The following is a 10047-nucleotide window of genomic DNA, read 5'->3' as shown; positions in this document are numbered from 1 at the left end:
TTTTTAATATTTTTTTTAATTTTTTATTTATTTATGATAGCCACAGAGAGAGAGAGAGAGAGGCGCAGAGACACAGGCAGAGGGAGAAGCAGGCTCCATGCACCGGGAGCCCGACGTGGGATTCGATCCCGAGTCTCCAGGATCGCGCCCTGGGCCAAAGGCAGGCGCCAAACCGCTGCGCCACCCAGGGATCCCTGTTGTTTTGTTTTTGTTTTGTTTTTTATCTATTCAGCCATTCTGTGTCTCATGATTGGAAGAATTTAGTTCATGTACATTTAAATTAACTACTGATAAGTATGTACTTATTGCCACTTTGTTATTGTCTGTTTTTGTAGTTCCTCTATGTTCCTTTCTTCTTCCTTTGCTCTCCTTTGCTTCTCCTGCTCTCCTTTCTTGAGTGGTATACTTATTTTCCTTTCTCTTTATCTTTTGTGTATTTACCATAGATTTTTGCTTTGTGGTGACAATGAGGCTTCCATATAACAACTTATAACAGTCTATTTTAAATTGATAAAAACTTAAGTTGCATCCTATTCTAAAGCTCAGTATTTGTGGTCTCCCTAGCCTCAAATGTTTTCTGGGGTTTTTTGGTGTTGTTTTCTGTTTTTGATGTCACATTTTACATTTTCTTATCTTGCATACCTCTGAAATCATTATTGCAATCATAGTTATTTGTATGACTTTTGTCTTTTAAACTTCATACTAGGTTTATAAGTGAGTAATCTCCTACCTTTACTATATCTATCTATCATCTATCTAGATATCTTTCCAGTGAGATTTATTTTTTTATGTGTTTTCTTGTTATTAATTAGTGCCCTTTCTTTTCAGCTTAAAGTTACTTTAACATTTCTTATAATTCCAGTTTAGTGGTAATGAACTCCTTTAGCTTTTGCTCATCTGAAAACCTCTATTTCACCTTCCGTTCTGAATGATAACTTTGCCAGGTAGAGCAGTCTTGGTTGGAAGTTTGTTTGTTTTATTTTTTCTTCCAGTGATTTGAATATATTATGCCACTCATTCTGGCCTGCAAATTTTCTGCTGTAAAGCCTGCCTATATTCCCATAGGTGTTCCCTTATATGTAACAAGTTGTTTTTCTCTTGTTGCTTTTAACGTTCTTTGTCTTTAAATTTTGACATTTGATTATGTGTCTTGGTGTGAGTCTCTTTGAGCTCCTCTTATTTAGAACTTTTTGGGCTTCCTGGATCTGGATTTTTGTTTCCTTTCCCAGCCATATTTCCCAGCCTTTCAGCCATTATTTCTTCAAACAATATTTCCACCCCTTTCTCTATTTCTTCTCCTTCAAAGACCCTTACATTACAAATTATATTCTGCTTGATGTTGTCCTATAAGCCCCTTAAGTTATCTTCACTTTTTTTCCATTCTTTTTTCTTTTTTGCTGCTCTAATTGAATGAGTTCTACTGCCTTCTCTTTGAGTTGACTGATCCTTTCTTCTGCTTCATCTCTTCTACTGTTGAACCCTTCTAGTGTATTTTTCAGTTTAGCAATTGTATTATTCAGCTCTGTCATTTCTGTTTGGTACTTTTTTATATTTTCCATCTCTTTGTTGAAATTCTCACTGTGGTCATCCATTCTTCTCCCCAGTTTGGTAATCATCTTTACGGCCATTCCTTTGAATTCTTTAAGAGGCAAATTACTTATTTCTTTTTCTTTAAGGTTTTTTTTTTTTTCAGATTTTATATTGTTCTTTTATTTGGAACATATTCACCTGTTTCTTCATTTTGCTCAACTCTCTGTTGATTTCTTACAGTACATGAAACAACCATCTCTCCCAGCCTTGAAGGAGTGGCCTTGTGTAGAAGCCAAACCTTGTCATTCAACCCTGACTCAACTCTTTGTCATCTCTCAAAAGTTTGTGCTTATCCAAGCAGACTATTATATTTTTTAAAACTCCCAGTAGTTGAGGATGTGCCAACACTTGTCAGTTTCCCTAAGACGAACATCTCAGCATGTAGATTCAGGCTATTTGGAAGCAGCTTTTTGAGGTATACAAATATATATAGTAGAGTGGGACTACAAGTCCCACTTACAAGTATAAGTTCCACTGCTTATGCAATTTGGCAGTATCCCCTGGGCAAGAGACACAAAAATTGGAGTTCCAGATGAGGGAATAAGTTCTTTTCTGGGAGACAGTAGTGAGCTGGAGGAAGGCAAAAGGAGAGTACCAAGATGGTGTTCACAGCCTATGTTCCTTAAGAGCAACTTCATAGTCCACTAGGTGTGTGATAAACCTGAATCCTGACCCCTAGGTTAAATTTCAAGCACAAGCAGAGGCCTCCTTCACAGAAAGACTGGGGCAGGGGTGTGCCTTAGTTTGCTTTCTGTGCAGTGTGCTGGGAATGGCAACCTGCTAAAAACTATCTCTCCAATTGCCACAGTTCCATGGAACCCTGGAATGCAAGACCCTCGTGGCCAATCAGAGCTAGGCAATCAAGAAGCATCCCCTAGGTGCCAACTGCAAAAACAAGGGTACCAAACATGAAAACCAGATTCAAGATAGCAACATAAGACACTCCCACAGATACAATGAGTCTATAGCTATGTATGGAACAATCTCCTCTTTAAAAAAACTAAAAGCTGGGGATGCCTGGGTGGCTCAGTGGTTGAGCATCTGCCTTTGGCTCAGGTCTTGATTGTGGGGTCCTGGGATTGAGTCCCACATCAGGCTCCCCACAAGGAGCCTGCTTCTCCCCCTGCCTGTGTCTCTGCCTCTCTCTGTGTCTCCAATGAATAAATAAATAAAACCTTTTTTAAAAAACCCCAAAACCTAAAGGCTGTCTGAATGATGACTGCACATCAGGCAAATGAGAAGAATGCCACATCAAAACAGGTGGGAGAGGTGGGGACACATCTCATCATAAATGCCACCCCCCAGCACAGAGACCCACAATTAGGAGAAAGCTCAAAACCCACAGCTTCTCCCCAAAAAGCAAGGGTTTTGAACCCTATCATGCACCTTTATGGCTTGCATCTTAGAGATGAGCCCCCAAAACATCTAGCTCTGAAAACAAAAAGGGCTCATGTCCTGAGATTCATAGATTGTAACAATCGGGGAGATAGCTCTTATAGCCCTGTGCACTTGGACTCAACCTACCCCAGGACCCAGCTCAGAGGGAGCCAACTGTACCCACCTAGACTTAAAGTGAAGGAAGCTTACATGCTTATATTAAAGCTGTGGCCTGAAGGGCAAGATGTATTAAATACATCTAATTTATTTTTTTTAAAGATTTTATTTATTTATTCATGAGACACACACACACAGAGAGAGAGAGAGAGAGAGAGAGAGAGAGAGGCAGAGACACAGGCAGAGGGAGAAGCAGGCTCCACGCAAGGAGCCTGATGTGGGACTTGATCCCAGGTCTCCAGGATCACACCCTGGGCTGCAGGCGGCGCTAAACCGCTGCGCCACCGGAGCTGCCCAAATACATCTAATTTAATACATCTGGGAGACAGCTGGAACATTCTTCAAAGACAGAGAATGGCAGGCACCATCTTCAGGCCGTCCCTCTCTGTGCTCCAGAGCACCAGTATCCCCAGAAGGGAGCTTTTACACATGTGTGGTGCCCTGACCTTTGTGGCTGCTGCCCAGGATATACCTCTTGACTGCCTGGCTCTGGAGGGAGGGGAACTTGTGTTCCTGGTCCCATGTTATTACAATAATTTGTGTCATCTAGAAAAGAACTCAAATCCTGTCTAGTGCCCTAATCTTTGTGGCTGCTACCAGGGGACACCTCTATATCACCTAGCTTTGGTGGCCTATAGAGCTTATGCTTGTGGGTCCCACAAGACTAACCAACAGAGAAAGAGTTCTTAAACAGCTACCACCCCTAAGGTACAACAGGAAGCAACAAACCCAGCAACTAGATCTGTTTCTGTTAAAGATCTATTAGAAAAATAAAATAAAATAAAATAAAATAAAATAAAATAAAATAAAATAAAATAAAATAAAATAAAGAGGTCTATTAGCTAATCATTATAGCTGCAGCCTGAGGGACAGACTTCTAATCAAACACTAGGAGTTGACTGTGATCCTTTCCAGAGACCTTGGAGGATGGGCACTATCTTTACACTCCTACTCTGCCCACTCCAAAGTACCAGTCTATCCTGCAGAAGTGCTTTACATGCAGCTGGTGCCCTGGTTAACAGCTGATTTTTTTTTTTTTTTTCATCAGAAACCATAGAGGTGGGGCAGCCTGGGTGGCTCAGCAGTTTAGTGCCACCTTTGGCCCAGGGCATGATCCTGGAGACCTGGGATCAAGTCCCACATCGGGCTTCCTGCATGGAATCTGCTTCTCCCTCTGCCTGTGTTTCTGCCTCTCTCTCTCTGTGTCTCTCATGAATAAATAAATAAAATTTTAAAAAAGGAAAGAAACCATAGAAGCTAGAAGGCAGTGGGATGATATATTTAAACTGCTGAAAGAAAAAGAATGTCAATCAATGAATCCAAAAAACAAAACAAAACTGTTCTTCCAAAATGAAGGAGAAAATAGGACAGTCCCACAGAAAAACAAAAGTTGAGAGAATTTGTCACTAGAAAATCTGCCCTAAAGGACAGAGTTCTTCAGGCTGAAATGAAAGAACACTAAAGATGAATTCCAATCCATAGGAAGAAATAAAAAACAAGTCACAGTAAAGGCAACTACATAGGTAAATATAAAAGACATTATAAATGTACTTTTTGTTTGTGGCTCTCTTTCTCCTATCTTATTTAAAAGATAAGTGCCTAAAGCAATAATTATAAATCTGTGTTGGTGGGCAGGGCACACTCCAAACAAGATTTTTATAAGTTAAGATGTCAATTATAATTCCAAGAGCACCACTAAGAAAATAACTTTAAAAATATGGTAAAAGAAATGATAAGGAAATTAAAATAGTACATGAAAATATGTCTATTGGCAGTAACAGAGGAAATGAGTAACAAAAATGACATAAGACATATAGAAAAATAAATAGCAAAGTAACAGATGTAATTCCTACCATCTCAGTAATTACATTAAATGTAAATGGATTAAACACTCCAAATAAATGACATTGGAAATAGGATAAAAATAAATGATCCAACTGTATTGTCTAAGAAAAACTTTATATATATATATAAATGTGAATAGGTTCAAAGTAAATGGATTGAAAAAGATATGCCATGCAAATAGTAACCATAAGAGAGTTGGAGTAGCTATACTAATACCAGACAAGACAAATTTTGAGTCTAAAGTTCTTATAGACAAAGAACCTCTTTTTGTAATGCTAAGAGTCAACCTATCAAGAAAATATAACAATTATAAACAGATATGCACCTAACAACAGAGTCTTAAAATACATGAAGCAAAAACAGACATAAATGAGAAAGAAAATAGACAATTCAACAATAATTGTTGGAGACTTTATGCCAAACTTAATGGACAGGACAGCTAGGTGGATGATGACAAGGAAATAGGAAACTTAACAGCACTATAAATCAAATAGACCTCCCAGAATCTATAGAACACCCAGCAAAAGCAGAATATACATTCTCCTAAGCTGCACATGAATAATTCTCTTGGATAGACTATATGTTAGTTCATAAAAGAAGGGTATTAGTTTCCTGTGACTGGTGCAACAAATTGACACAATCTTGATGACTTAAAACAACAGAAATTAATTTCCTCAAAATCTTAGAGGTTAGAAGTCCAAAATCAGTAGTGTTGACCAAAATCAAAGTGTGAGCTTGGCTGTAAACCCTCCAAAAGCTCTAGAGGAGAATCCATTTTTGCTCCAGCATCAACTGGTTGCCAGCATTTTTAGTGGTGGCCACATCACTTCAATCTCTGCCTCCATCTTAACATCAGCTTCTGTTCTTGATGGTGTAGTCAATTTTTTTCTGCCTCTCCTTATAAGGATACATGTTATTGTACTTAGGGCCCACCCAAATAATCCAGAATAATTTCCTAACCTCAAAATCCTTAGTTTAGTCACATTTGCAAAGATCTGTGTACCAGATAAAGGAACATTTACCAGGGCAGCCTAGGTGGCTCAGCAGTTGAGCGCCTGCCTTCAGTCCAGGGCATGATCCTGGAGTGCCAGGATCGAGTCCCATGTCCGGCTCACTGCATGGAGCCTGCTTCTCCCTCTGCCTGTGTCTCTGCCTCTCTCTGTGTCTCTCATGAATAAATAAATAAAATCTTAAAAAAAAAAATAAAGTAACAAAAAAAAATAAAATAAAATAAAATAAAGTAACATTTACCAGTTCCAGCAAATAGGATAAGTCTCAATAAATTTCAAAGGATTGAAATCATACAAAGCTTCTTTCCAGCCACAGAAGAATTAAATTAGAAATCAAAGAAGGAAATTTGGGAAATTCACAAATAAGTATAAATTAAATAAAATATTCCTAAATATATGATGAGTCAAGAAGAAATCACAAAGAAAATTATAAAATGCTTTGAGATGAATGAAAAACACAACAGGGGTGCATGGATCGCTCAGTTGGTTGGGCATCCAACTCTTTGATTTTGACTCTGGTCATGATCTCAGGGTTCTGAGGTCAAGCCCTGTGTTGGGCTCTACACTGGGCAGAGAGCTTGCTTAAGATTCTCTCTCTCTTTCTCTCTGCCCCTTCCACCTACCTCTCCGTGTCTTAAAAAACAACAACAAACCACACACACACATACACACATACCCCAAAACCTATGGGATGCAGCCTAAGCAGTGGTCGATGTAAACGCAAAAATCCATTTAAAAAGAATAACACACCAAAACCAACTAGAATTTATCTTGGGAATGCAAGATTGGTTCAACAAACAAAAATCAGTAACTGTTGGGATCCCTGGGTGGCTCAGCGGCTTAGTGCCTGCCTTTGGCCCAGGGTGTGATCTTGGAGTCCCGGGATCAAGTCCCAGGTCAGGCTCCCTGCATGGAGCCTGCTTCTCCCTCTGCCTGCGTCTCTGCCTCTCTCTCTGTGTCTCTCATGAATAAATAAATAAATTTTTTAAAAAAATCAGTAACTGTAATACACCATTCAAATAGAATAAAAGACAAAAACCACATGACTGAACACATCAATAGATGCAGAGAAAACATTTCACAACATTCAGTATTCTTTCATGGTTAATTCATTCAAAAAATAGAAGGCAACATCTTCAACCTGATAAAGCACATCTACAAAAAACAAACAGAAACAGCACATCATATTTATTGGTGAAAGACTGAAAGCTTTTTCCTTTAAGATCAGGAACACGAGGATGTCCACTCTTGCCACTTCTGTTCAATGTTGTACTGGAGGTTTTAACTGGGCTTTCACACAAAACAAAAGAAGTGGGAGAAGGTAAAAGAAGAAGAAAGAAAGGGAGAGAAAAAAGAAGGGGGTAGCAAATGGGGATGGGGCTGAGGGGGATGGGAGTGAGTAAGAGAAGGGAAGGAAGGAAAAGAATCCAGGCTGGAAAGAAAGCAAAACTATCTATTTGTTGATGACATGTCTCATTAACAGAAAACTCTAAACAATCCACATGTACAGAGCGGGGAAAATCTATTAGAGCTAAAAAACAAATTAAGCACAGTTGCAGTATACAAGATCAACACATGAAAATGAGGTGTATTTCTATACATCAGCAATGAGCAATCTGAAAAGGAAACTAAAACAACTTACAACAGCATCAAAAAGAATAAAATATCTAGGAATAAATTAATACAATAAACGCTACAAGTTAAAAAAAACTCTACAAATTGTTGAAAAAATTAAAGACAAATGGAAAGTCTGTTTATGGATTGTAGTGCTTGCTTCGGCAGCACATACACTAAAATTGTTTATGGATTGTAAGCCGTAATGTTAAGATGGCAATATTTTCTAAATGATCTAGATTCAGTAAAAGGTTAAGTAACTTCTTCCTAATGCTCATTGTATTAAATTGCAGTTGTCCACTCTTCCCTACAAATGTGCCCTTTGTGTTATGGTTTTGTAGTTTTTCTCATCAAGAAAAGTTAGACCTAGGATGCCCTTGTAACTTGCTCTACTCGGAGATCCCTGAGTGGCTCAATGGTTTAGCGCCCGCCTTCAGCCCAGGGCGTGATCCTGGAGTCCAGGGATCGAGTCCCACATTGGGCTCCCGGCATGGAGCCTGCTTCTCCCCTGCCTGTGTCTCTGCCCCTCTCTCTGTGTCTCTCATGAGCAAATAAATAAAATCTTTAAAAAAAGTAACTTGCCCTACTCAGTAGAATGCACCAAAGTGATGTTAGAGTTCTTAGCCTGGGCGTCAAGAGTCCTTGGGTATTCTCACTCTCTCTCTCTCTCTTTCTCTCAACGCTGCCACTGCCATAAGAACAAGCTTGGGCTAACATACTGCAGACGAGAGACCACGAGACCACGCGGAGCAGAGACAAGTCATCTCGGATAATAGCATCACCCTAGCCCAGCCTGTCAGGTGACCACGATACACAAGAATGCGAGGTCAACCAACTGCAGACTTGTGGGAAATGTTCTAAACCACTCAATCTTGGGGATAGTTTATGGTAGGATAACCAGTTCAGTCACTTAGCCAGTAAGTGGCAGCATCACACACACAGACACAAAGAGACGACTCAGTGTTGTTTCATCCATACAGCTTGGTGATTGGAAACTAAGAAATAGAATTTCACTCAAACTCACAGCTTGTCTCTTCCCATTAAGCGTCCAGGGTTCAATAAGGAACTACAGCCCGGCTGAATCCTGGCAAATGCTGATGGTGGTAGAATGGCACTGGCTAATAAATAGAGGCTGGTCTTGGCCCTTTCCAGAGCAGTCTGCTGAATGAAGATCCCCTTTGGAAGACACCTGCCACTCTGGATCAGTGGACACTAGTCTTCTGTAGTAGGAACCATGGTCCAGAGGACAAGAGGCTCTGTTCGTGCTAGTGACATTTGCTCTGACCAAAGTGCAGTGCTGAAGGCCAGAGCCGCTGTGCTACCTACCCCTGCTGGAGTGCACTTCTTTCCCCACTGTTCTTCAAGGAAAGGTAAAATCTGTCATTTTCTTCATTTGGTAAAATATCCAGTATGTCTTAGACACTGTTTTAGGTACTAAGGATGTCACAGTGAATAAAAACAAGGCCCTTCCCCACATTGAGCTTGTATTTCAGTGGAGGAGCCAAACAATATGCATAAATATGTAACTCCTAAATGCTTTGAATTAAAAGGAAGGATTAAGGTGAGAGGGATAGGGCATACAATCAGATTTGGATGTCTGGGAAGACTTCTCGAAGATGACACTTGAGCAAAGATCTGAGTTAAGTGGAGGAAGACATGTAGACACTGGATTAGTAATCCAGTGTGGGAACAGTACATTCAGTGCTCCTGAGGCAGCAACATGCTTGGTCTAATTTCATTAGCAAGCGGCTAATGAACTGGAGCCAAATGACTAAGGTGGAGAAAGCCATGGGCCAAGTCATGCAGAAGCTAATGGGCAACGAACAGCAAGAACCAGATTTTATTCTGTAGGAGATGTTACCTTTATTGGTAACTGCTCTATAGCAGCACACAGTGTGAAAGAAGTTTGTTGACTGGATAGAAAAAGAAAAAAAACAATTTATATCATAAGGCAAACTGTAACCAGTCATGGCATCACATGACTCATTTATGAAACTATGGAATTACTGTATCCACCTATTTTATCAAAATCTCTGTATATAAAGCCCCAGAATCAGTACTCTGTAAAACAAAACCTCTTATCCTTATAATGTATGGCTGTGTATGCAAAGGATATGTACCCAACTACAGGATGTGTCTCAGGCTCATTATAGTTCTGAGTAGAAAGGTCTTAAAGAACTTTGAACTCTATTTACAAGTTTCTAAAATCAGCCCTTTTAGGGACAACTTTCCATCTTTTATAATTTAACTCTAATAAAAAGATCAGTTTGGTAGTGAATTGTACACGGAGTGCATTAAATAGCTGTTGGATGGGTGGCAAGTATCTTAAGAGTTCAGCAACAAGTATGTTGGTCACTATTGTTCAGGGGTGCTTTTATCACAGTAGTAACTGTGTAACTCATGGCATTTTCATTATCGCTGCAGCAGTAGGAAA

Source organism: Canis aureus, chromosome 25 (genome assembly GCF_053574225.1).
Source record: "Canis aureus isolate CA01 chromosome 25, VMU_Caureus_v.1.0, whole genome shotgun sequence".
Lineage (NCBI taxonomy): Eukaryota > Metazoa > Chordata > Mammalia > Carnivora > Canidae > Canis > Canis aureus.
This window is presented reverse-complemented; position numbering follows the sequence as displayed.